The following is a 27,531-nucleotide window of genomic DNA, read 5'->3' on the forward strand; positions in this document are numbered from 1 at the left end:
AAGGTATTTAGCAATTTATATTTACAATTGCAACATAATTGCATGTTATGTGTACTGTGGGAGACCAGATATAGTGAATGCAAGGTCATGGATTTAGTAACACTTTAAATTAAATTCTTTCTTCTATTTTCACCTGGTGATCCAGCCAGTAAGTCTGTTGCTATTCAAAAGAACAAGCTGCCCTGCAGATGTATCAGTTACAGGGATGAGACAAATTATTTAGCACTGGCAGTGCTAACAGCTTTTATTTATTTATGTAAAAGCTTTATCCCAAAAGCAGAGGTATAACTAGAACCTTCGGGGTCCCAGTGCAAGAAACCATGAAGGGCCCCCTGACCTTTGGTCCCGGGCCTCTTCAAACCAGGGCCCTTTACTCTCATCATGCCACCCTTTATTACAGTTCCGCAGTGGGACCCTTTCACACCTTTTCTTCAAGCCAAACCCAAACACTTTAGAAGCGCATAGCAAATGTTTTTTTTAGTGTACACTATACATATATTTTGTGATTAAATAATATTTCTAATCATATGGATTTAATCACAAGAGTCCCCCCATTCATAAGAGTCCAAAGAGTTCCCCCTTTACATCTGAATTTGAAGTTTCCCCTTCACATCTGCACTGGCACAGTTCCCCTTTACATCTGACTCCACAGAGTTCCCCTTAATCTGAAATGGCAGAGTTCACTTACACTGTAAGGGAGGACTCTGCACACTCTGATGTAAGGGAGAACTCTGGGGACTCTGATGTAAGGGAGAACTCTTCAAGCCAAACCCAAACACTTTAGTGGCGCACAGAAACATTTTTGTAGTATACACTACACATATATTTTGTGATTAAATACCTTTTCTAATCATATGGATTTAATCACAAGAGTCCCCCCTAACATCAGAGTCCATAGAGTTCCCATTTACATCTGAGCTAGTTCCCCTTTACACCTGAACTGGCAGAGTTCCCCATTTACATCTGAACTGGCAGAGTTCCCCTTAATCTGAACTATTCAAGCCTATTCACAATACAAGTTATTCAGGCTAAAGTAGTAAAGCTGGCCATAGATGGTTTAAATCATGACAGGTTCATCAGGGATTGACCAAGATTCGAACCATCTATGGACAGGCTGATTGTATCCAGCTTGGTTGTTGTATGTCTTGAGTACAACCAGCCCATTGGATTTTTCATGCAATTATTGCCAACAGCTTTAGCTGCTAGCAATAATCTCTGTATTCTCTCGACAGTAATGGCTACCGCCTCTCACCCCCACTCCCACACCAGGAGAACACAATAGCTCCGCAGGAGGGATTTCTCCATCAACACAGACTGTGTGGATGGGGGAATTATGCGATTTTCTTTCCTGCATAAGATAATGACATCATCTATGAGCGGTTTAAGTGAGTCTTCAAAAACCTGAAGTACTTGATGAATTGTACCCACCATCTGCTGGCTGCAATTGGTACATATTCATAGTATTTTATATTTATCTGTTTTAAAAGACATTAGAAAATATAAACCTTTAAGACAATTTTTTGGCTAGAAACACAATAAAGAAAACAGATAAAACACTTGCTTTAACCACTTGCCCTCCTGAGGATTTACCCCCCTTAATGACCAGGGCTCTTTTTGCTACTTGGCGCTGCACTAATTCAACTGATAATTGCGCGGTCATGCAATGCTGCACCCAAATGAAATTTACTTCCTTTTTTTCACACAAATAGAGCTTTCTTTCGGTGGTCTTTGATCACCTGTGCGCTTTTTATTTTTCACGCTATAAACAAAAAAAGACCAAAATGTTTGAAGAAAAACGATATTTTTTTACTTTCAGCTATAAAAAATATATAGTAAACTCAAAGTTAGTTATAAATTTAGGCCAAAATGTATTCTGCTACATGTTTTTGGTAAAAAAATCCAAATAAGTGTATATTGATTGCTTTTTGTGAAAGTTATAGCGTCTACAAACTATGATATAGATACTGCAATTTACGCCATTTTTTTGCTATACAGCGCTGCGCTAGTTTAACGGACAATTGCGCGGTCATGCAATACGGTACATAAGTGAAATTTACATCCTTTTTTTCCCACAAATGGAGCTTTCTTTTCGGTGGTATTTGATCACCTGTGCGTTTTTTATTTTTTGCGCTATAAAAAAAAAGTCTGACAATTTTAAGGAAAAAAACTGTAAAAATCAAATTTAGTCATAAATTTCTGCCAAAATGTATTCTGCGACGTCTTTGCTAAAAAAAAACCCCAATACGTGTAAATTAATTGATTTATGTGAAAGTTATAGCGTTTACAAATGGCGGGAAAGATACTGGGATTTTTAGGGTTTTTTTATACTAATAATGGCGGCGATCAACGACTTATGGTGGCGATCAGTGACTTATGGTGGCAATCAGCAACTTATGGCAGGACTACGGGACTGCGGCAGACATTCTGACACTGGGGGGGAACTGACTTGGGGTCACTGACATCCCCAGTGACACCAATACAGTGACCAGTGCAAAAAAAAAACCACTGACACTGTACTAATGGCACTGGGGAGGAAGGGGTTAACGTTTTTATTTACTGAAAGGGTTAACTGTGTGAGGGGAGTGTTTTACTAGGGGGCGGGGGGGTGTACTGCAGGGGAACACGAGATCCGGAGAGATAAACACTTCTCTCCGAATCAGCATGTCAGGAGCTGACAGGGGACTGACAGAAAGCACGGCTGCAGTGTAAACACTGCAGCCATCCTCTCTGTCAGTGATTGCCCCTAATCGCCGGGACACGGTAAGTAATGACCAGCCGTGACCCTGTGACTGACACCCGTGGCTGCAACCGGCGGGACGGGTAGGGCGGGCTCGCGCCTCACACACGCCCCCTACCTGTTTTGCAAATGCACGTTTTAAAACGTGGTTTTGCCAAGCCGTGCCGACCTGCCACCGTATTTCTACAGTGGCTGGTCGGCAAGAAGTTAAAGAGAAACAGTTGCATGTATCCAAGCAGTTCTAAATCAAGAAAAAAGCACTGCTCTAAGTCTGTCTGTCTTTTCAGCCAGGGGCACATTTACCACAAGGCAAACAAGGCATTTGCCTAGGTTGGCATTTTTCAGGGGGGCAGCACTGCCCCCTGGACGAAGGGACACTTGTGGCATGGGGACCAGGTGGGAGTCAAGAGAGGCTGCGGACTGCTTGATTGTGTATGCAGAGCCTGACTCTCATTCCTGTGAAGGTGAGTGACTTTAACTACGGGGTGGGGGATGTGGAAGGCTCTCTCGGGTGGGGGGGCAGGGGTGTTGTTGGTCAATGTTAGACTCTCTCTGCGGGGGGATTCCATTTTTTGTGTTGCTCAAGGCTGCACAAAATCTACAAAAACCACTGTTTACAGCCCAATTCCACAATGGGTGCAGGACCCGCTCATGTCTGCAGTGTGCATGCAGAGACAAAAAGTCGGGCGACCGCACACCAATATCATATAAAAGGCATCTTCTTTATTAAAAGAATTAAAAGCATTATATGTCAGATGTCAGACCATATCACAGATAACCCTAGGGAAGCCTATTGATGCATTGAACATCACTAGGACACCTAATCATAATAAAATAATGAATTAATTGATTAAGAGTAAGCACCCTAGTGGCTTGAAATGCTTCAATAGGCTTCCCTGGAGTTTTCTGTGATGTGGTCTGACATTATAATGCTTTTAATAGTTTTCATAAGGAAGATGCCATTTATAGTGTAAAATTCACCTTAAAAAATTATAGTTTTTTTTTTTTGTCATTTTCCTTGCCAGAAAGGTCAAGCTTGCTAAAGCTTCCACTTTTAGTGAATCACTGTGAGTCAGACTCCATCAACTATAAAAAATATAGTTGTAAAAAAAGATTTTCTAGCCCCATTTCTAAATCTTTCAATATGGCCTGATCATAATGAGTCACACCAATTAATAATATCGAGCTCATTTAAAAAAAAAAAAAACACACACACATGCACAGGATTTGATATCAATTGAAAGTTAAACAAATCATTTACAAAAATCAAGGTCACTGATAGAAAATTATATAGATTCCCAATTTCTTGGCTAGTGACATCATAAAAGAGGGTAGTTGGAATAACAAATTCTAAGCAATGTGTTGTTCCAGTCAATTAAGGTGTGGATTTCACCTGCACATTCATATACCAAAAGACACAATATTTAATCTTTAAAAGAAAATTGAGAGCTGAAATTAATTTGGTTACTATAGAGGACATCTCAACTTTACAAACGTAACAATATCTATTGATATGGAAGGATCTAAATGTGCTATCCGGACAGCCTTGTATATTGAGAAGATGACTTACACTGGAAATTAGGCTCTTCTTACTGAAACACATTTGGTGAACATGCAAAGAAAGTAAAAAAAAATAGTCAAGGTTTCAGAAATTTGAAGGTATCTGCTGTCTGCAATCTTAATGAACTGTTGCACACTGTAAAGGTCTTTTTTGGAGAAACATCCCCTTTCAAGCTAACAGATTGATTGGAATTGCACTTCTTTAAACTTATTCCCCAGTGCAGTGCAAACAACAGGACAGTGACCTAGAGCATCCAATCCAATTTCAGATCAGTATAGGATGAATCCTGCTTCATTGTTGTGGGGTACTTCACTGACAGTTTGAATTTTGCTTTTTTAAAGTGGTCGCAAACCCTTACATATACCCAGTGAAGTGACTGGCCTGTGATGCACAGAAATGAAATCCTCCTACATAAGTTGTACTTGTCTATCTTAAGTCTTCTCTTATCTACATCCATTCAAAGTGCTACATTTATAAAGCTAGGAGAGCAGTCAGAAAAAAGGGGGCGGAAAGCTGAAGTTACAGTCTGTAGAGTTTAGTGAGGACAGCTCTGAGAGGTTATTGGAGGGAAGAAACACACCCCCCTCCACACAATACATTGGAACAATGCTGAGGCTGCCAATCTGCTGGAGGTCCCTCCCCTGTCACCATGTTTCCCTTGGTGTCAGAAAAACTTGTCAGACATGACTGATAGTAAAGGAATGAAGCAGCAGACAGAAATGCCACTTAGTTCTCTTAATTGAGACAAGTACACACTGTAGATAAGAGGTATAAATTACCTAAACTCCTCTCCACTAGTGGATCATGACCATACAATACATATACTCATCTAACACAAAACCACAAATTTGACTAAATGCAAGCAGTCATCTGAGTCTTCAAAGCCATACATTTATTCTTTTTAATACTTTGCAATTATACTACTTTGTGTGTTATTTTCAATTTCTGCATTACCAGATTTCATGAGTCATTGGCTGTATAAGTTCCCATTTTAGCATTTTAGCCACTTGTCACATCTGAAAATGACAAAATTGAACAGAAATTACAAGATACATTAACATTCATGTAATGCTCTGAGATTCTGGTGAAGTACCAAGATGTTCTCAAAATGTGATCATAAAGTGTAAGAAGCAGTAAATATTTTCTTGTTCTCATAATACAGAAAATACTTAGCATATTGAAAATAATTATCATTATGCAGGAAAAAAATGTAGTAAAAAAAGGTCTGCTTGTCTTTATTTCCTTTGATGATAGACATTTTCGTGATATTGTACATTGGACAATACTGTTTGTTTGTAAAATATACAAGAAATCTATATGATTTTCTTCCTGGCCGAACATAACATGCTTTACTATCCTGTGAAAACCAGAGAAAAATATGGGTTCCTGCAATGTCTGAGGTCTGCTGGGGGCTAGACTGAACTGACAATGATTTCTACTAAAATATATATATATGCTAATTTTCCTTCTGTCTGAACTTTTCACAGATCTGATGTCTGAGTGGAGTCTTATTACGAACTCCTCCAAACCACAGAACATTGATTGATTACCAAATGCCCCTCCAATTGGACTGCCTATGTGCACATGCATAGCATGCCTAATTGCCCTGTACACATAGAGGTGCATTTAACAAAGTGTGATGTACAGCACCTTTACACATTGCAACTCTTTATTGTGTATAACTCTTTACTGTGTATAATGAGTAGATCCCGTTTACTAACATTTGTACCTGGCTGAAAAGAGAATGAAACACACTATGAATGGACGCAATGTGTAGTGTAAGATTTGTACTCATGGGGCTCACATACTCCATACATATTCACATACTCCATACTCCAGGGGCTCACATACTCCTCAATGAAAAGTAAACTGTAAAAGTTGAAAAATAAGAGTTAAAAAATAAAATTACAAATAAAGTAATAAAAGTTAATGTTAGAGGGACCATTTACAAATAATTACTGTACATAGACATAAACACACTTAGTTACAAGTGTCACAGAGAGGTTCTAATATAAATAAAAACACGAACATTTGTGATTGATCTCTCCCACATAGGTCTTTTATTAACTTCATATTAAAGTAGATATACTGGGGGTCTAGTGTGGGAATATACCCACACTAGAGCCCAAGGTCCCCTAAGCATTAGGAGTTTTTTTTGGGGGGGGGTTAAAGGTCCCCAACTGATAAAGGTCATAAGGGACATGGTGATTTTTGTGGGTGGCCCTGTACACACACACACACACACATATATATATATATATATATATATATATATAGTATATGTCACCAAGGATAGCCACTGGTAGATGGCCTGGTGCTCACCGACAAAGAAATCCATACAAATTCAACAAGTATAGAGGCACTTACAGTTCTTGCAGCGTAGATAAATAAAAACAACAGCGTTTTATTGTCAATGTTCCTATGGAGCTTAGTCTTTCTTTCTTAAGACATTTTGAGAAAGATGAGCATAGCTCCATCAAAAAGTCAATAAAATAAAACACAGTTGTTTTGATTTATATCCACTGCAAGGCCCATAAGTGCCTCTATGTGTCTGTATACACACACACTCACAAACACACACACATATATATATATATATATATATATATATATATATATATATATATAGAACCACTTTGACCACATTGCAGTTGATACCCTCTTCTCTCTCTTCTATCACCACCTCTGAAGTGAAGAAGCAGGAATGGAGAGAATTTACACAAACGGTCAATCAGGTGCTTTAACCTCTTGCCGACCGCGCATAGCCGAATGACGGCTTCACCGCGGCCGGCCAGTTCTGAGTGGACGTCATATGACGTCCTCCCAGAACGCGCTCTCCTGCGCGCCCCAGGGGGCGCGCACCCGGCGATCTCCGTGATCGCTGTGTCCTACGGACACAGCTGATCACGTGATGTGGTGAAAGGCCGATCCCACCGGCCTTTTACCACGTGATCAGCGGTGTCCAATGACACGCTGATCACAGGGAAATGCAAGTGCCGGTTCTCGGCTGCACTTTCCTCACGCTGTCAGATCGTGAGGAAAGTACTGCCGAGAACCGGCAGTTGTCAGAGCGGGGATCGGCACCGATCATCAGGGCACTGATGATCAGTGCCCTGATGATCGGTGCCCAGCAGTGACACCCGCAAGTTACGCCCAGCAGTGCGCCCACTAGCCCCGCCCACCCGTTCCCAGCAGTGCCCCCACCTGTGCCCAGCAGTGCCCCCACCTGTGCCCAGCAGTGCACCCACCTGTGCCACTCTGCAGTGCCACCTACCTGTGCCCAGAAGTGCCACCTACATGTGCCCAGCAGTGCCACCCACCTGTGCCCACCCACCTGTGCCCACCAGTGCCACCCACCTGTGCCCACCAGTGCCACCCACCTGTGCCCACCCACCAGTGCTGCCCACCAGTGCCACCCACCAGTGCAGCCCAGCAGTGCTGCCAGTCAGTGCCACCAGTCAGTGCCCAGGGGTTGTGCCAGTCAGTGCCGCCAGTCAGTGCCCAGAAGTGATGCCAGTCAGTGCCGTCTATCAGTACCCATCATCAGTGTCACCTATCAGTGCCGCCTATCAGTGCTGCATATCAGTGCCGCCTATCCGTGACCCCTAATTAGTGCTGTCTATCAGTGCCGCCTATCCGTGCCACCTCATTAGTGCTGCCTATCAGTGCCCTTTAGTGCTTCCTATCAGTGCCCATCAGTGCCGCCTATCAGTGCCCATCAGTGCCGCCTCATCAACGCAAATCAGTGAAGGAGAAAAAATACCTGTTTGAAAAATTTTATAAAAGAAACAAACTTTTTTTTTTTTTTCAAATTTTTTGCACTTTTTTTAATTTATAGCGCAAAAAGTAAAGCGCCCAGTGGCGATTAAATACCACCAAAAGAAAGCTCTATTTGTGAGAAAAAAATGATCAAAATTTCATATGGGTACAATGTTGCATGACCGCGCAATTGTCAATCAAAGTGCGGCAGCGCTGAAAGCTGAAAATTGGCCTGGTAAGGAAGGGGGTATAAGTGCCTGGTAGGCAAGTGGTTAATCGAAAACTTTTTATTTTGAGTTCACTGACCGCTTCTCACTGTGCTATGATGGGGAGCAGAGGACAGCATCTCCATTCCTTATTGCAGCTACAAAAACTTCTATAGAGTTGAGATAAGCCACAATATTTTAATAAATGTACATCATAGAAGGGCATTTGTCAAAACTGGACAAGCCAGAATCTGGAGAACCATTCAGCTTCTATCTTTGCAAAAGTTATGTTTGGAAAAAGCGCATCAGTTTAGCTGTTTTCCAAAACAGCTACCTTCAAGGCATGATAATGATGACAATCACAATTGCTTGCTCTCAACCAAATTATCCAACCTTCAAATGGATGGTGTCAAAATTGATCACATGTGCAGAACCATGGCACCTGCAGATGAAGCAAAAGCTATAATGGCATCTTTCTTGGAAGTAGTTGAAGATAAAAGCTAATTGGCTGCCATGCACAGTTACTTCGGACTCTGTCTGCTCCAGTTTTGAAAAATTCCCCACATATTATACACAAGCCTTGGCATTTCTGCATAAGTACTTCGAGCCGTTGCCTTTCAAGTTTAGATTTTTGTCCCAGTTGGCAAAAGCTTGGAATAGCTTAAACATACATCTCTACTTGCTATAAAGGCTGTCAGTTGCTAATATCCAGTTTGCCTGATTTAGTTGAAGTTCAGCATGGGTGGGGTTAAAAAGATACTGAACTGACAAAGTAACACTGTGTAAAGACCCCCCCATCTCACACTTATGCACTATTTTGATACTATGGCAATCCCTTAATGTGTTTGTATAGCCAGAAGTTCTGTTATTACTTGGGATTCTTTGGCACAACATCCAAGGACACCCTAGTCTTGGATAAAGGGTTAAAACCCCCGCCAGTTTTTTTTTGCTGTCTAATTATCTTTGGATAAATTTCCCTTCACTTCCTGCCCCAGAGACACAACAGTACGTTAGAGCCAATCTTTAACTCTAAGTGAGGGGAATTCGCTCTTAGACAGTTACAGGTATCTCCATTGAAAGATTTAATCTTACCATTTGTTCTGGGAAAACGCTGAAGTGTCGGATTTACCATCACTTTTTCAGTAACAATGATCACCAGGAGAAATAAATGGGCAAGTTTCCCCTATGGGAACTCAGACATCAATAAAAACCGATCTATCTACAAATAAAAAAAATATGTTTTGAATAGAGATACATTTTATATAGTGCATTTTATTGAATAGATCATGATACATAGGTTCATGTTATCTGGTTTCAAAGCATTTGAAATACTTGAATTAATTAGCATAAACATGCAATGGTGTTATTGGGTAAGGAACAATGCAGCATTTTTGGGTAGTTAAAGATATATGAGAACAAAAAATACAACAACCGACTGTTCTAGACTTTTTGCATACAGTCTAACGGAGATAAAAAAATTTTTAAAGACAAGACAGTGAGACAGTCATTAGGAAAAAAAATGGTTGTAAATCATATGCAGAGAGTTTATAACCGTATGGCCCAACATCATTTTAATGTAGAGGAGTGAATCAGGCTGAGTTCTGGTACCTAGAGATATATTTTTAGCAGATTTTTAGTGCAAAACCCCAGTGCTTCCAAATATGTAGAAGCATGTAACATTTCTCTATGATCCAGTTGTAAAGCACTGTGACATGACAGAGAGGGTGATGCCATTGCTCCCTCTGGGCTCTGGCACCAGCCAACACAATGTATTTTGGTGGTGGATATGACAAAGAATAGAAGAGCGGGGGAACACTGGAAGGGTGAAAATGGGTTAAGATGGGGGCTTCATGCAACATAGACTTGCATGACCATGCTCTAAGTGTGTGAAAACATATTGCAGTAATAATGTCAATTATATCACATGATAATCAGAATCATTTGTTGTCAGCATATAAATCATGTTTAGGAGTGGTCATACCAATAAGGAGCAAATGCTGTCATCCCTATATAGACTAAGATAAGGAATATATCTGCGTGGGAACGAAGCACTGAAGTTCTTCTTTAAAAGAGAGCTAAAGGAAAATCCAAAAATGTGATATTTCTGTAATAAATATGCAAGCTGAGTAGACGTTTAGTGGTTTCTGCTTTTTGAAGCACCATTTAGAAGAAAAACATGTCCCATAAGCATCAAGCTTTTAAAAGGAAATTAAGCATATCTCATCTTTGTCCTACATCTTTGAATTCAGACACAAACTAGACATTACACAGGATGCATATCTATCCAGCTGTAATATTTCCCCTTTCCCCTTAGTTTTGAAACTAGTTCCAGGTAGCAAATAACTCATTATTAATAATGCTGGATTTCACATTTACAAAAAGAAACATCAAGTGCTCATGTAAGACAAATGTCAGGTGTAAGGGCAGCTACTGCCAAACAAATTTCCTCCTTATGTTCGCCCCATGATGGAAAATATGACATTGCAGTTATATGGGCTAAGAATGAAATCTTTAGCATGATCTGTTGGCTTGAAGTAATAATAGAAAGATTTATGTTATCAGCCTGATGTACATGTACAGTAGCAGCCTCCTAGATACAGTAGGTGATAGAATTAGTTAGACTTAGTGCTGGCTCACTGTGTTCAATGGAGCTGGGTGTGTTTTGTTAGGTACAGTTAGCTTGTTTCGCTGTAACCAGTGTTTTAGGCAAATCTAGCTGTGTTCACTGTAATCAGTGCTGCTGATTACTTGGGTCAGTTCAGTGTTCTTAGCTGCTGCTAGTCTGATTGCTCCCTCTACCTTCCAGAAAGGTGTAGAATTTTCTGGAACATAGGTGTAGAGCTGCGCAGATGGCCATATGAATTATTATGCAGCCCTGGCCAATCCCAGGGAGCAGGGCCCTGATGTCTGCTGGGAGTCTGCATAAATACTCTGAGAGACTGAGCTTCTGAGTCTTTTCCTGCTAAGGACCAGTCCAGCATTGAGGGCTTCTGCCCTCCAGGGCAACACTACTATGTGCTTGCTGTTCGTGAGGCCTCAGGTGGGTGACCTGTGGATCTGGATGCTGGAGCTACAGAAAGCTGACTGATGGGCTGTCTGCTGAAAATCTAGTCTGGTATCACTGGACAAAGGTGTCACTTGAAAGTTGTAAGGAAACTGTCCCTGGATGTTTTGTGAGTACAGATTGCTGAGAGATCTTAGAGACGTCTGTGGTGGTGCCACCCCTCTTATGCTATAAAGTCAGCAGTGTGTTTGTCTAAAGAGGACATTGGCTGGACATTCAGGACGTTGTCCTGAAGAGCTCAATCTATCTACTTCTTTGTGAAGGGACTCTTCTCTTGGTGCTTTAAAGAAGAAGCCTTCTTTTGACTGCTTCTACTACAAACTACCAAGTCTATAACTTGCTTTTGCAAGGACTTCTGCTTCAGCTTTTCAGAAAGGAGTTTACTGTTCTCAGTCTGTTTTTGGAGTATCCCACTCAACTCACTTAACCCTATCCCAGTTACTTAATAAAAACAACAAAAAGAATATACCCTAGACTGGTTATTGAGGAAAGGAGTAACTGTGGGGGTTATTTGCTAAAACTGGAGAGTGCAAAATCTGGTGCAGTTCTACATAATAACCAATTGGCTTCCAGGTTTTATAGTCAAAGCTTAACTGAACAAGCTGAAGTTAGGAGCTGATCGGCTACCATGCACAGCTGCACCTGATTCTGAGTGCGCCAGTTTTAGTAAATCTCCCCTGTATTTGTGTACCTGGCTGCGGGGCAATCCACTGGGGAAGAACCTGGGCAACTTTACAGTGGCTCCTACAAGAATAAGCGCTACAAACATTATCTTTTTAGTGTGGATTGATATATTAAAAACTTGGCCTTTGTGTGTTTTGTTTCAAATGCTGCTTTATGCATTGACATACTTCCTTAGACCTGGTCCCCTTGAAAAGTATGTCCACCTGCTATTTTGGCACCTTAAGGCAGCTTAACTCTTTAATTAGACACAGAAGTTGAATCCAAAGCAATTCAGAGAATGTTTCTCCAGTCTATTGAAGTATAATAAAACAATGACTTTTCTAAGCCCTGCCTCTGTGAAAAACTGACACTGACTGAGGGAACATGGAAGAGACAGAGAGGGTCAAGCTTGGACTGAACAAACTAGTCCTAAACAGGAAGAGTTGATAGAGGGAGATACAAGCTCACATAATTAAAAAGTTGTAGTGTCCCCAAACCATCACTACATGTCTTCATACAACAGAACATAGGTAACCTCAATACAATAACAAGGAGATATGCATATAGATGGAACAGAACACTGTGTATACAGTAGGGGTAGACTGACCATTTGGAAACTTGGACACTGCCTGAGGGCCCGGGGTCAGTAGGGGGCCCCATGAGATGCCCCTGGTACCTTTTTCATAGGATTTTTTGAGTTTGGGCAAGGACACAGGGGCCCCATGATCTCCTATTGCCCGGGGGCCCCTTGAGTTGTCAGTCTGCCCCTGGTATACAGTATTTTGTAATTAAATAAATGTATGGGGACAATAGTGTTTGGCTATTACATGGGCAGGCTTAGTAGTGATGGTTGGGTTTTAGTGTTCCTTCTTACAGGTTAAAGATGCTATATGCCACTATATGCAGTTAAAGATGCTGTATGCTCTATTGTATGCTCTATTGAATTATATTTAACCGTTTTACCTGCCTAACAATTTGTGATTCCATCCAGCCAATTTTGTCAGAATGGTGCTGCAGTATATTAGGAATACAGCTTGATCACCTACTTACATAGTTAGTCTGGCTGAAAAAAGACAAAATTCCATCCAGTTCAACCATTAAAAATAAAAAGTTATACTCCTACACCCACAGTTGATCCAGAAGAAGGCAAAAAATCCCCAGCAAAACATGAATTAATTTGCTCCTGCAGGTGAAAAATTCCTTCCTGATCCCCAGAGAGGCAATCGGACATTCCCTGGATCAACTTTACCTATAAATATTAGTTTTAAGTTATATTCTGTGTATCCAAGAAAGAATCCAGGCCTTTCTTAAAGAAATCCACTGAGCTGACCAGAACCAACTCTTGAGGGAGTCTATTCCACATTCTCACAGCTCTTACTGTGAACCTTACCTGTGAACTTACCTCAGCCTACTGACTAGACAGGGAAGATGAACCAACGTTTATAAAGTCATCTCTGTGCTATCCCCTACTTATTACATGTTCATATTGTAGTCTAACCCACCGAGCAATGCAATACATCTTTGACAGTCCCACACCACTATCCCACCAGCTCCTATTTTCAGTGTTAATGTGCAGTGTATTACATTCAGTGCTAAGGTGAAGGCTATTACAGAAGACTGATATTTAGGCAGATTCAGATAATAGTGCTAATTGTATGCAAAAATATATTAAATGTTTTTAACTGTAACAATATTTTTTAACAAACTAACAGGTCTCTCTGGCTGCAGATGGATTCCATATGGGGTTGACATATTTACCTCTATAATTGGTAAATAGGTTGTAAATGTAATACAATAACAGTACTATGGTTTACCATACAAACCTGTAAGAATGGGATGTCAAAAAAAAAATACTTTTAAAAAAACATTACAATAGTAATCTAAATGTGTTAGCTGAAAAAAACATTGTAGTTGCCCTTTAAGGAATTTATATATATATATATATATATATATATATACATTTTAATTGGGATTGGGAATGATTTTTGGATTGGGCACTTACTGGTATTTTTAATTATGTCAAAATAACGCTTAATTGGCAATGTCTATTCTGACTGTATAAACATTTCGTTTATTCAGTAAGCTAAACATTTATATTAAACATTACGCAGTTCTTAATATCTTTGGTATGCAATTGAAATTTATCTTTTGATATTTGAATTGTACATTCCTTTACAATAAGGTCAAGTTACAGCAAAATTCCAATAGTGAAGTGATTTTACTAAACATGATCATGTAGTTTCCAGTTCAATCAAACCCTTTAATTAATAGCACCATCTTGCTTTGAGATTATTCCCTAGAGTCTCTTGAACAACATCATACAATTTTTATTACAGCCACTAGGGGGAGAGGTTCAGCATGGAAGATGAATTTGGCTTTTCTTAAATTTACAAGCAGATTTATATTTATTTTCAAGTTTATATTTTTGGCAAACCTGCTTTTGTGTTAGCCCAGTACATATACAAAGATTTGATTTTATACATACAGTTTGTCCAGTGGATTATAGTGATTTTGTTTTTCCCATTTTGTTTGCCTTTTTTTAATCTGTGGAATATAACTCCAGACACAAAACAAAATCCAGTAATACGTATGTCATGAGAACAGTTATTTTCTTCTGTATGATTTTTGTTGTTGGATGTTTTGCTTGGTAAGAAAAGCCATTCCTCATAAAGTTTTGGGCTTTTGGGTAGTAAAAGCAGTAGGCTGCATGGGACATTATCTATGTGCACCAAAAACATCTTTCTTGATACACAGCCGTGTTCAATAGCATCTCACAAGGCTGATTTTAGAGAAGCAGTATTTAAGAAGGTCTCAAAGACAGTTCTAAATATTGAAAAACTTTCTTGAAGACATAGATGTTCTAGGTCCTACATGACAGCTGTCAATCAACCTTTAATCAGGTTAGCAAGTCAGGTAAGAAAGTCTAACTAGTTTATATCCTAAGACAATATACTCATAGCAGGCTGACACAGTGAGGAAATCCACCGTGCACCTGCATACCATCAGTTTGCAAAGTCTTATTGCTTTAAAACTTAGCATTTTCTCATTATTGATGATAGCACTAGATCTCTATGATGGGGTAACATGCGTCAACGGAGTGCTCTCCAGATCGTATCCAGACTAGGACATGTCCCATGCCATGTTTGGCTGAATAAACTACATAATGCCAATCACATTTTCAATGTGTGGCTATTTTTCTTTGATACTGCAGGCTGATCCTTCCCTATCCAGCAGGATTTTGGTTGTGCCTGCTAAATCAATAAAAGCTGCAAAAGGTTGCATTTAGGGTTTTTTTTCTTAAGATACATTTTTTTAATTATTTCATTTTAGGTTTGGATAGAGTGGAGAATAATAGAACCCCTGTCAGGTTTTTACTACCCTCCAAGGTTCTGTTAGAGAGCACAAAGGTGTAAGTTTGTTAAACTGAAATAAGTCAGGATAGTGACTATCGCAGCTTATCTCCACTGGACAGCGACTTAAAAGGCTGCAATGAGGCGTGGAGATGATGTTCTTTGCTTTTCATCACAGCTCAGAAAGAAGCTGCCAGTGATTCCTATAGGAACGGCCAGTTTAATTAGGTGCGAAGTAAGCACCTGACTGGCCATTTGTGTACTTTATCTTGCTCCCTGCTTCTCCAATTCAGAGGTGGTAATAGCCAGGACAGAAGTGAGATATGGCCCTTATGTGAGGAGGTACCAGGGGAATTATGTCCTTTGCTTACTCCATCACTGCTCAGCATCAAGTGTAAAAGTTGAAAAAGGTTAAACATATATACACTATATATACATATACTATATATGTATATATACAGTACCATGAATTTAATGAGAAAGCTTCCAGAAACAGAAATGTTAATGGTTTATATTTATCAATTACCAAAATGGAAAGTAAATAATGTTGCAAACATCTTGGAGAACAAACCACAGATCTTCTGTGTATGTAGGCTACCTCAAATCCTTCTGTCTCTTCATGTAATCCCAGACAGACTCGATTGAGGACACCATTGATTCTGACCAAATCTTCAACTCCATTTGCAGAAATGCAGCCAAAACTTGCAAGAAACCTCCACCATGCTTCACTGTCACCTGCAGACTCTCATTATTGTACTTTTCGCCAGCCCTTCGGTGAACAAACTGTGTCCTGCTATTGCTAAATATTTAAAATTTTGATTCATCAGTCCAAAGCACCTGCTAGCAATCACCCACCCCCAATTCCTTTGTTTTTCAGCATAGTTGAGTCACTTAGCTTTGTTTCCATGTCAGAAGTATGGCTTTTTGGCCACAATTCTTCCAAGAAGACCACTTTTGGCCAGACTTCTGGCCAGACAAAGCACTTTGTCCCCATATTGATGAGGGGAAGGGCCTTTCCCACACAACCCTGACCCAGTGGAAGGGGGGGTCTGTGGGGGCGACTTATCAGAACCTGGACAGGCTCCCAGATACTAGCTAAAATAAGGGTCTTTTTTTTTTTGCTTTTTTGAATGGGTCCGCCTCAAATGCTTACCCAACCAATATCTAGGATATTTTTGAGGGAAAGACGACATTTTTTTTCAACTCCATAGCATGGAAAGACATGCTGCCACCTGCATCCTAGCAAGCGATGATGTTATTGGTTTCTAAGATCCTGTTAGCTGGCTTGCACAGCATCCTTGGTTGCTAAGAAATAGGTGGCTCTTGAATATTGGCATCTAAAAATGCTTACGGCTTGCAAAAAGGGAAGTTGTCATTTAGTGGCAGTAGTATTAAATGCATGACTTTGATTGGAAAGGAAGGTTCACTTTAGTGGGTGGGTGAGCACCCAAAATGTGCTGGGTATCAGCAAATGTGAACTCCATACCCACTTTGTAGACAGTCTCTAGCTGGAAACTCCCACAGCAGATCTTTCTCTCCATTGCAGGTGACATTGAGGGTATGTCTATCAGTATACAGCAACTGAGGCCTCCAACATTCACACCCTTTCCACTGATAGTAGAATTTAAAGCCTTTGTCTTCAGTAATAAACTATTTACTGTACTAATCAGGAATTACTAAAATAAGTGATCCCTCTTGGTTTTCTAGACTTACAAGATCGGAAAAAGATCTTTGACTGTCATATAATTGTTATTGGGACTGGTGTTGGTCATGCCATCTGTGGCAAATCTAGGGGTGGGAAAAATAAAAGTTGTAAGGATTTAAATGATATTACACTATTGCTATTTTCTCTAGTTTACAACTTATGACACATCTAGCTCAGAGGATGATGATGTAGGGGTAGACTGCATGTGGTAACTGCTTTTCCAAGAAGGGCAATGCAACAGGTTCACTTTAATGATGTCCCCACACCCGTAATCTACTTTACTTTTATTCTGTTTGGGTACCAAGTTTGAAGAAAGTCAGGGCTTTCTTCTACATGACAGCTCTGAAATAGCCAATTACCAATCGCATCAGTGATCTCAAGGAAGGAAAGGAGTGTGAGACATATCATACTCAAGAAACAAAAATAAATGTCCTCCAGGCTAATTACTCTCCTGTCCAAAATACTGGTGATGCACAAATTCACTTAGTCAATATAAACTATATTTGGAGCATACTCAGTCCTACTGGAGGATAACAAGCTGTCACTCATTCTATAACAAGGTTCTTTATACACTGAAGACTTACATCATCAGTAGATGGCATGTTTCTGGAATGCTTGCTGTGCATCCAGGTTCATGTCACTACTGATACCTAACCAGCAACTATGATCATGCACAGTACTTTATTTCACAGCTCATGGTTTTAGCTTTGTAACCAGCAGGGATGAAGCAAAATGTCCACAAAGTTAGAATATTAAACCAGTAAAATGGTTATGAAAAGCCAGCTCCATCTCTAGGACTAGATGGTCCTCCTTTTATGTTCTCCTCAAACCTATACTCCTAGTCCCTGACAGCAACAGAGCCAACTGATATGTGTACACCTCACTATCATTTGTGTAAAATTGAAAGTCAGCTGTGCTATATTGCATCTCATTGCTGTTAGTAAGCACACAGAATATTCAAGTCACTAGCATGAATCCACCAATAGTTCACCACATGTTTCCCCCCCCTGCTATCTCCAGGGTCACTGCGGTCAGTGACAATGGCATGAATGTCATTATGTGTGCTTCTGGTTGGCTTATGTCTTAGTGATACAGAAATATCTAAGAAAAACACTATCTGGGTTTGACAAAATATTGAGGGTCAGCAATGACTTTTACAGATTTCACAAATGTGGTCCATAACTACATTATGAACTGCAGCACCAAAGCAGAATAAATTTCTTCCTTGAACTCATCGGCAGCTTTAAACCTTCAAATGGGCAACCAGATCTGCCTATTTTGAAAACTGCAGTATGAACAATGTTAATACCAACACCTTTAAACAAAACAAAGAACTGACCTCATTCTGCAAGGAGAGAAAGACGGCCAGACTCTCCATGGTGTTTCTATAGGATAGCGTATTGGTGGGACATTGTGCAGAAAAAGTATGTAGAACTAGGAGGGTCAACATTTCACTGATTTTGAGCCAAAGTTTGAAGCTTGTCTAACGAGCATGTCATAAGTGACCATAATTACTATTTTAAACTATTCCATTAGGGCAGATATGAAGGAAATCTTATCTTTGGAGATGACGCAACTTCCTGACGCCATAACTGGCAAACATGGCAAGATGCATTCTGGCACATTTTTGGGGTGACAAATGCGGGGGAGAACACAGAACCATTGATTAAAGTATCAAACACAAATGACTATCCCCTTCATGGTACAGTTGTCTGGGCTAAAGAAACTGTTGAATGCAAAGTGTGCCATGGTACTTCAATGATCGCTGGACAAGGGAAAAGGGGGATTTTCTTGAAGGACAAGGTTTAGTGTGACACGCCTTTTCACATCTTCCAGCATCAGCATTCTTTGCACCTCTTAGCATTTGGCACTGTGAAACTAGCCCTGAAGTAGGTAGCTATAAAAAGCTAAGCATGACTTTGGATCTCGCTCTGAGGTCTGAATGGGTCCATTCATGCCCCACATCCTAGTCCTTCTCTATAGACAAATATATTTACAGAGGAATGAATGCTTTACAGCCAGGAGTTAGAGCCATTGGTATAAAAGCAAAAGAGGGAATATTTTAATAACTCCTTAAAAGGAGAACAATGCAGAAAATAGTATTTTTTACCTGGACATCTTTTTAGATGTGTGTTCAAAGGTTTCCTGAATAGTAATGACTTACTGTATCTTTTATGCCAGTCCATCACCATTGACAATGCCTTTGCAAGGGATTCCTAAGGCCCCTTTCACACTAGCTGTCTGATTGGGTCTGCCTGTCCATTTTTCAGGTGGACCCGATCGGACCCTCTATTCTCCTCCATGGAACGTTGGATGTAAATGAACTGGTGTCTGTTTACACCAGCCTACATCCAATCCGATCCTCTAAAAACAAACAAAAGGGGATCCGTTCCCCTTTCGTCAAGTGGATCAGATTGGAGGGCAGACAATTGTAAATCGCCAGCTGGTCTGTTTACATCTGGCAGCCCATAGAGCAAAGTGGGCTGTGTCCAGTCATCCATCAGCTCCACTCTGCTCAGTGATAGATCAGCGGCCAGATACCCCTCTGGATGGATGGATTCAGACCCATATGAAAGGGGCTTAATAAAAGCAAATATACTGTCAATGTGGATTCTTGTGTAATTATTTGTTTCATATCAGTCAGATTTTCAGTTCAGCAAGTATGCTGATTACACTAATGAATACAGAGAGTCACTAAAGGGAGAACATTCAAATGTTTGCATTAAAATTGTAGCACAACAAGTACTAATATGAAATCTTTTCAACATTGACTAGCATTATAATATTTAAATAATTGCTTTCAGGCAAATTTAAAGATGAACTCCGGGCAAAAACAATATTGGGGGATTGGCTAGGCACCAATAATTTACTGCTAATGATGTGTATGCAATTCCTGACTGGCACATATGGAAAACTGTTGAAATCATGTACCCCTTGACACTGGTGTAAACACTGAATTTCAGCCACTGAATTAGACAGTCGGGGCTGAAGCATAGTGATCACAGTAAGTCGCTCACTCTTCAGCTCATCCATTCATAAAATGACTTGTATGCTTTTCAAAGAACATAAGGGGAGAGATTTACTAAAACTAGTGCACACAGAATCTGGTGCAGCTGTGCATTGTAACCAATCAGCTTGTAACTTCAGCTTGTTAAATTAAGCTTTGACAATAAAACCTGGAAGCTGTTTGGCTACTATGCAGGGCTTCACCAGATTCTGTGTGCACAAGTTTTAGTAAATCTCCCCCAAGGTGCTCTGTGGTTGGATAAGGGGAAACATTTTATGAATGAAAATGGCTGCACAGCAAGTAACTTGCTGTAATCTCTGTACTCCAGCCCCAGCTGTCAGTTTCGATGGCACAAGTCCAGCCCTTACAACAATACAACACATCTTAAAGCAGCAGTCATGAATAGGGCACACATCATTAGAGGTATGTATGTTACTGGTACCTGGCCAATGCTCCAATATTGTTTTTGCCCATGGTTCAGCTTTAATAATATCTTAAAATGAACACTCACAAAAACACACAACAGGCTCCCTTTAAATTTAGGAAATGTGCAACAATAAATTCCACTTATAGCAAGCAAGGTTGGTAACAAATTATATTTTTGAAACTGCATTTTAAAATAACTTTTTAAGTTGAAAATGATTTACATTTATGTAGTATTACTACATTCTGATTTCTTATGGCATATGTGGATTTGTCTTAGCCCCCCTAAATGAGCAAGTAGTTTTACTGTTTCTATAGAACTACTAGCTTGTGGAAATCATAGGCTTATTTTGGGATTTATCTGCTACCACTGAGTAAATAGAAGAGACTGCATGACCTTCCTCAGCATACATCATTTCCCCACAGGTGAGAATGACCTGCTACCTTAAGAGTGACAGAGTGAAGGCAATGCCAGGAGAGACTGCTTAGCAGTGAATATGAGGTGAAAAGATGTCTTTATCAGTCCAAAGCACACAAATCAACATATAGAAAAAGCAGTGTTTAGTCTCGACAAGCAAAGGCTTTCATGGGGAGACTTTTTCATGCTTAGCTATTGTAGATCCCTGAATAGGAACACTATGACAATTTTGCAAAATACAAAAAGACAGAGAGTAAGAAAATGTATCAGGGGAGGGGGAAAAACATGTTTATGCTATTGTGTTATATGGAGAATATTCACTGGAAATCTAACACCTCATAGGAAGAAAAGTGTTAATTACTGGCAGATTGCATAAACACATAAAACTCAATAGGAGGATGTGTGAGGTCATTATTCTACATAAAACATATTAGTAGTAATAGATCGGGGCTACTCCACAGGACCCCAAAAGGGCAAATGAATGTATAAAAGAAGATATATAGATAGATAGATAGATAGATAGATAGATAGATAGATAGATAGATAGATAGATTGTGCAGATGGTTAATGAAAGATTGTTAGTTTTACCTTCTATCTTAGATTTATCTATCATAACAGATAGATGAAACCAAAATAGAAGGCAAAAGTAACAATCCTCAGTTAACCATTTCTAAAATTTAGATAGATAGATAGATTTTTACAGATGGTGTGATTCATCCTTTCTATCTGTTGATGTACAGTATATATGCAGATAGAAGGCAAAGTTAACTATCCTCAATTAACCATTTGTAAAAGATAGATAGATAGATAGATAGATAGATAGATAGATAGATTTTACAGACGGTTAGTTGTAGATGGTGTGATTCATCATATATATTTATCATAATATTAACTTTGATTGATAGATAGAGAAGTAAAGATGTTAGATAGATAGATAGATAGATAGATAGATAGATAGATAGATAGATAGATAGATAGATAGATAGGTGGGTGGGTGGGTGGGTGGATGGATGGATGGATGGATGGATGGATGGATGGATGGATGGATAGATAGATAGATAGATAGATAGATAGATAGATAGATAGATAGATAGATAGATAGATAATTGCAGATGGTGTGATTCATCCTCTCTATCTGTTGATGTACAGTATATATGCAGAAAGAAGGCAAAGTTAACTATCCTCAATAAACCATTTGTAAAAGATAGATAGATAGATAGATAGATAGATAGATAGATAGATAGATAGATAGATTTTACAGATGGTTAGTTGTAGATGGTGTGATTCATTATATATATTTATCATAATATTAACTATGATTGATAGATAGAGAAGTAACGATGTTAGATATATAGATAGATAGATAGATAGATAGATACATACATACATACATACATAGATACATAGATAGATACATAGATAGATCATTGCAGATGCTGTGATTCATCCTATCTGTAAATATTGATCATAACATTAGATTTTAGATAGATGGATGGATAGGTAGATGGATTGAGGTTTATAGAAAGATAGATAGATAGATAGATAGATAGATAGATAGATAGATAGATAGATAGATAGCTCCTAGATTGTAAGCTCCATGGAGCAGGGCCCTCCTATCCCTTTTGTATTGAACTGTATTGTTGCTGTATTATCTCCGTTATATTGTAAAGCACTGAGCAAACTGTTGGCGCTACATAAATCCTGTATAATAATAATAATAGATAGATAGATAGATAGATAGATAGATAACACATTTTACAAAGTGATTTTTACAGATAGTTAATTGCAGATGGTGTGAGTCATCTTTTCTATCTGTTAATGTATTTATCCATCATCATATTAGGAACTGTAATTCTGTAGAGCAGACATAGGCTGTAGTGTAGAGTGCAATGTCTTGTATGTTGTGCTGACATTTGTAGTGTATAGATGTATTTGCTATACAGTGTACTGCTAAATAAATACATAAATAATGACCCCCTGATAGGTGCCCTATGGAGGCTGTGTTGTGCTGTGCAGGGCCGTCTATAAGGGGAATGATCAGACTGAGTCTAGACTCCCCTGTCTACCTCCAGAGATTAGGGAGTACCATTCCCTATACGTCTCTGTAGCAGTTCACTCCACAATCACACACATTTACATATGTTTTCATACTGCTTGAAAGGACTGATCACAAATAACACATTACTGTTATTATTGGCAAGGCTTTGTAGGAAATCTCGAATGTTTATTTGTCCAAATATGACTGACAACAGCCTATAACAATGCTCACGATTTATTAAACACCGGTTTGACAGGTGGGAAATAATACAGCTTGCCCCATTTCCCACAGCCTGGGCTGATGTTAATATTATGATAAAAGTAACATTTGAAGAGGTTAATTTTGGCTGGCTGGAGTTAAAAAAAAAAAGGCGACTATTGCAGCTTGTGCCCTCCTGCTTTCTCAGCATTGCCTGTCAATCGTCGGCTTGTTATCCTTACAAGGCATCAGTTTGTTTGGCTGATCTCAGCAAGGTTTTCTTCTCCAAGTCTACGTATAATTGCTATAATTCTACTGTATCATTTGGATCATTGTACTATTGTTGTTTTCTCTTCGTCTTTCTCTCTCCCTAACACCGAAATAACGCGCTCCACTGTTAAATTAGCAGGTTTGCCGAGAGACCACAAATGAATGAAAGTTAGTTAAAAATAAATAAATAAGGCGAGGAGAGGGAATAACTCGGCAGCATTCTGACACTGTGCGTGTAATCAAGGCGCATTGTATGGGGTGGCGCAGTACAATGGCCACTCACTAGCACACGCACATTCTATTGTTTAAATACATGTTTCAGAGGAAGATGATCTTAATTATGGAGATGGCAGCGAAATAAAACCCCTTTCTTCTCATGTTTTTCCCTTCTGTCTCCCTCTCCCTCTTTTCTTTTTTTTTTTTTTTGGTGGGGGTTTTTTTTTCTTTTATGAGAATATTTGATATTATTTAACAAATCTTGGAAATTCAGTCCCAATGGGCAATTATTGGAGGGGATGGTTTTCTTGTAGGAAGAATATTCAATTAACCCCTGCCAACCAAAGTATTATGCTGGTAGTGGCACGCTGCTGTAGTGCTACACAATTAGGCAGACAGATAAAATAAAGGTATTCATAAACACAGAGAATAAAATAAAGACAGATAATGAAGATGAAATCTACAAAAATACATTCGGGGGGGGGGGGGGTTAGATGGTCTAAAAAGTCCCATAGGAAAAGCAGTTCTGCTCATTGGATTACTAACACAGTTTGTAGGTGATGTACTGTAAATAAAGGAATTGTAAGGCATTAGAACGGTCTCCAACATCCATATACTGTCTTCTACAAACTGTGCTGGTAAAGCGTAATGTACAGATCTCAATTACCTATCACTCTGCTTTATATTGCCAGGACAGCCAGTTTATTCCCATCTACCCACCCTGATGGAGAGTATAGTTAAATCATCCATATTAATGTGATCAGATTGTATTGACTTTTTAATGATTGATTGATAAATCAAATATAATATAATAATAGTGTGTGTGTGTGTGTGTATAAAGGGATAGATAGATAGATAGATAGATAGATAGATAGATAGATAGATAGATAGATAGATAGATAGATAGATAGAATGACAGGTAAACTGACAGCTAGATGAATAAAAATATCAAATGTGTGTTTGTGTGTACACAGATGAGAGGAGAGAGAAATATAGATAGATGATAGAAAGATGGATGGAAGGATAGATAGATAGATAGATAGATAGATAGATAGATAGATAGATAGATAGATAGATAGATAATTATAGAGATAAATATAGATAGATGATAGATAGAAAGATGGATGGATGGAAGGATAGATAGATAGATAGATAGATAGATAGATAGATAGATAGATAGATAGATAGATAGATAGATAGATAGATAGATAATTATACAGACAAATATAGATAGATGATAGAAAGATGGAAGGATAGATAGATAGAAAGATAGATAGATAGATAGATAGATAGATAGAGAGATAGATAATTATACAGAGAAATATAGATTGATGATAGAAAGATGGACGGAAGGATAGATAGATAGATAGATAGATAGATAGATAGATAGATAGATAGATAGATACTATTTAGAGAACTATAGATACATTAATGAAAGATGGAAGGATAGATACATACATACATATGATGATAGATAAAACGACAGCCAGATGAATAAAAATATCAAATGTGTGTGTGTACACAGAGGGATAGAGATAGATAGATAGATAGATAGATAGATAGATAGATAGATAGATAGATAGATAGATAGATAGATATGGTCCCCGTAAATTTTGTAATATAATAATACATTTTAACTCTATCTATATAAATCTACTGTACATATTTATCATTGTAAATGAAACAAGCTACATAGTCGGTGTAATGTCGATGCTATTTCAGCCCATGACTTCAGTTGTGGACAGAATATTGGTACACGTATATGTAGTGTAGATATATATGTACATATGTAGATATCTGTTGTCCGGACGATGACACCTGGGCACCTATGGTGTCGGTGGAAGGACAGTGGCAGAGGAGGACAGAAGAGCTCTCCCATTGCAGAGTTATTGTTATGCCTCTCATGGACGGCGATAACTGAACTGGGATAAATAGAGGAAGAATAAATTGTAGACTGTTGAAGTTTGGGGGAATGGATTTTGACAATGATCATTTGGGGACTGATAGCTGTAGGCTAAGAATGAGGTCAAGGCTTTCTCCCAGGGTTAAATAGACTTTCCTGTAAAATTACATTCTCACTAGTGATAGACACATCTCAGAGATTATTACAAAAAAAAGAGGCGAGAGAAGCGGGCAGACAAAACAAAGAAAGGTCTTTCTATTAGCTGCTAAAAGGCGTAGACACTTGGGATACAGCGAGCCAACAGACCCACTGACATCAATATTAAACACTTGTCTTCTAATGTACACAATAATGTATACACCAGAGACTCACCATCCCTGAGCACACAGCAAGTATCTGGAGGGATGGCACTGTATGGATGACCTGATAGCATCATCTACATATATTATAGGCTTGTATAGCATCACACACTCATCTACATGTATTATAAACCTTATAGCGTCACATGCTATCATATACACACCATAAAGACCTTATAGCATCACACACTTTAATGTATATGTATATTACAGACCTTATGGCATCACAAACTTTATTATACATATACTATAGACCTTATAGCATCATTTCATTTATTATACACACAATTTAGACCTTAAAGCTTCACACACTTTATTATTCATATATCATGGTCCTTGTATCATCACACACTATCATATACACACAGTATAGACCTTACAGCATCATACACTTTAATGTACAGTATATTTATATTATAGACCTTATAGCATCACACACTTTATTATATATTATAGACTTTATAGCATCACACGCTTTATTATATATTATATACTTTATGGCATCACTCACTTTATTATATATTATATACTTTATGGCATCACTCACTTTATTATATATTATATACTTTATGGCATCACTCACTTTATTATATATTATATACTTTATGGCATCACTCACTTTATTATATATTATAGACCTTATAGCATCACACACTTTATTATATATTATAGACTTTACAGCATTACACACTTTATTATATATTATAGATCTTATAGCATCACACACTTTATTATATATTATAGACTTTACAGCATTTCACACTTTATTGTATATTATAAATCTTATAGCATCACACACTTTATTATATATTATAGACTTTATAGCATCACACACTGTATTATATATTATAGACCTTATGACATCACAAACTTTATTATATATATACTATAGACTTTATAGCATCATTACATTTATTATACGTTTAATATAGACATTATAGCACTGCACACTTTTTACAGACCTTATAGTATCTCACGCTTTAATATTCATATATCATAGCACCTTATAGCATCACACGCTTTAATATACATATATTATAGATGTTATAGCATCACGCACGTTAATATGCATATAAAAACTTTAATATACATATATTATAGATGTTATAGCATCACATTATCATATACACACAGTATAGACCTTTACAATCACACACTTTCTTATACATATGGTATAGATCGTATAGCACCACACATTTTATTATAAATATATTATTGACCATATAGCATCACACACACTTTAATAGCCATATGTTAGGGACCTTATAGCATCACACAATTTAATAAACATATATTATAGACCTTATAGCATCACACGGTTTATTATACATATAGTATAGATCTTATAGCAGCACCTAATATCACATACATATATTATAGACCCTATAGCATCAAATAGTATCTTATACATGTATTATAGATGTATTAAAGACCTTATAACATCACACACTATCATACACATATACTATAGACCAACATCACACACTCTCATATACATATAATATGGACCTTATAACATCACAAACTATCATAACTAACAGCATCACCCACTATTTTATATATATATATATACATATATATATATATACATTATAGATCTTATATCATCATCACCCACTATCACATATACATATTATAGATATGATTACATTAC

At 38.3% G+C, this 27,531-nt stretch overlaps 1 long non-coding RNA gene across 1 annotated transcript in view; it reads right to left on the reverse strand.

Moving 5' to 3' along the window:
* Positions 1–27,531, reverse strand: part of LOC149464936 (uncharacterized) — a 74,106-nt gene that overhangs the window by 40,522 nt on the left and 6,053 nt on the right. Inside the window, exons 2-3 of the long non-coding RNA XR_016312269.1 lie at positions 9,356–9,482; positions 5,253–5,314 (exon numbers count right to left, since the gene is read on the reverse strand). This is a non-coding gene — a long non-coding RNA (uncharacterized LOC149464936). The remainder of the gene's footprint in view (positions 1–5,252; positions 5,315–9,355; positions 9,483–27,531) is intronic.

This window comes from Staurois parvus, unplaced genomic scaffold (assembly GCF_062004578.1).
Source record: "Staurois parvus isolate SC_StPar_1 unplaced genomic scaffold, SC_StPar_1.0 ptg000145l, whole genome shotgun sequence".
In the NCBI taxonomy this organism is placed as follows: domain Eukaryota; kingdom Metazoa; phylum Chordata; class Amphibia; order Anura; family Ranidae; genus Staurois; species Staurois parvus.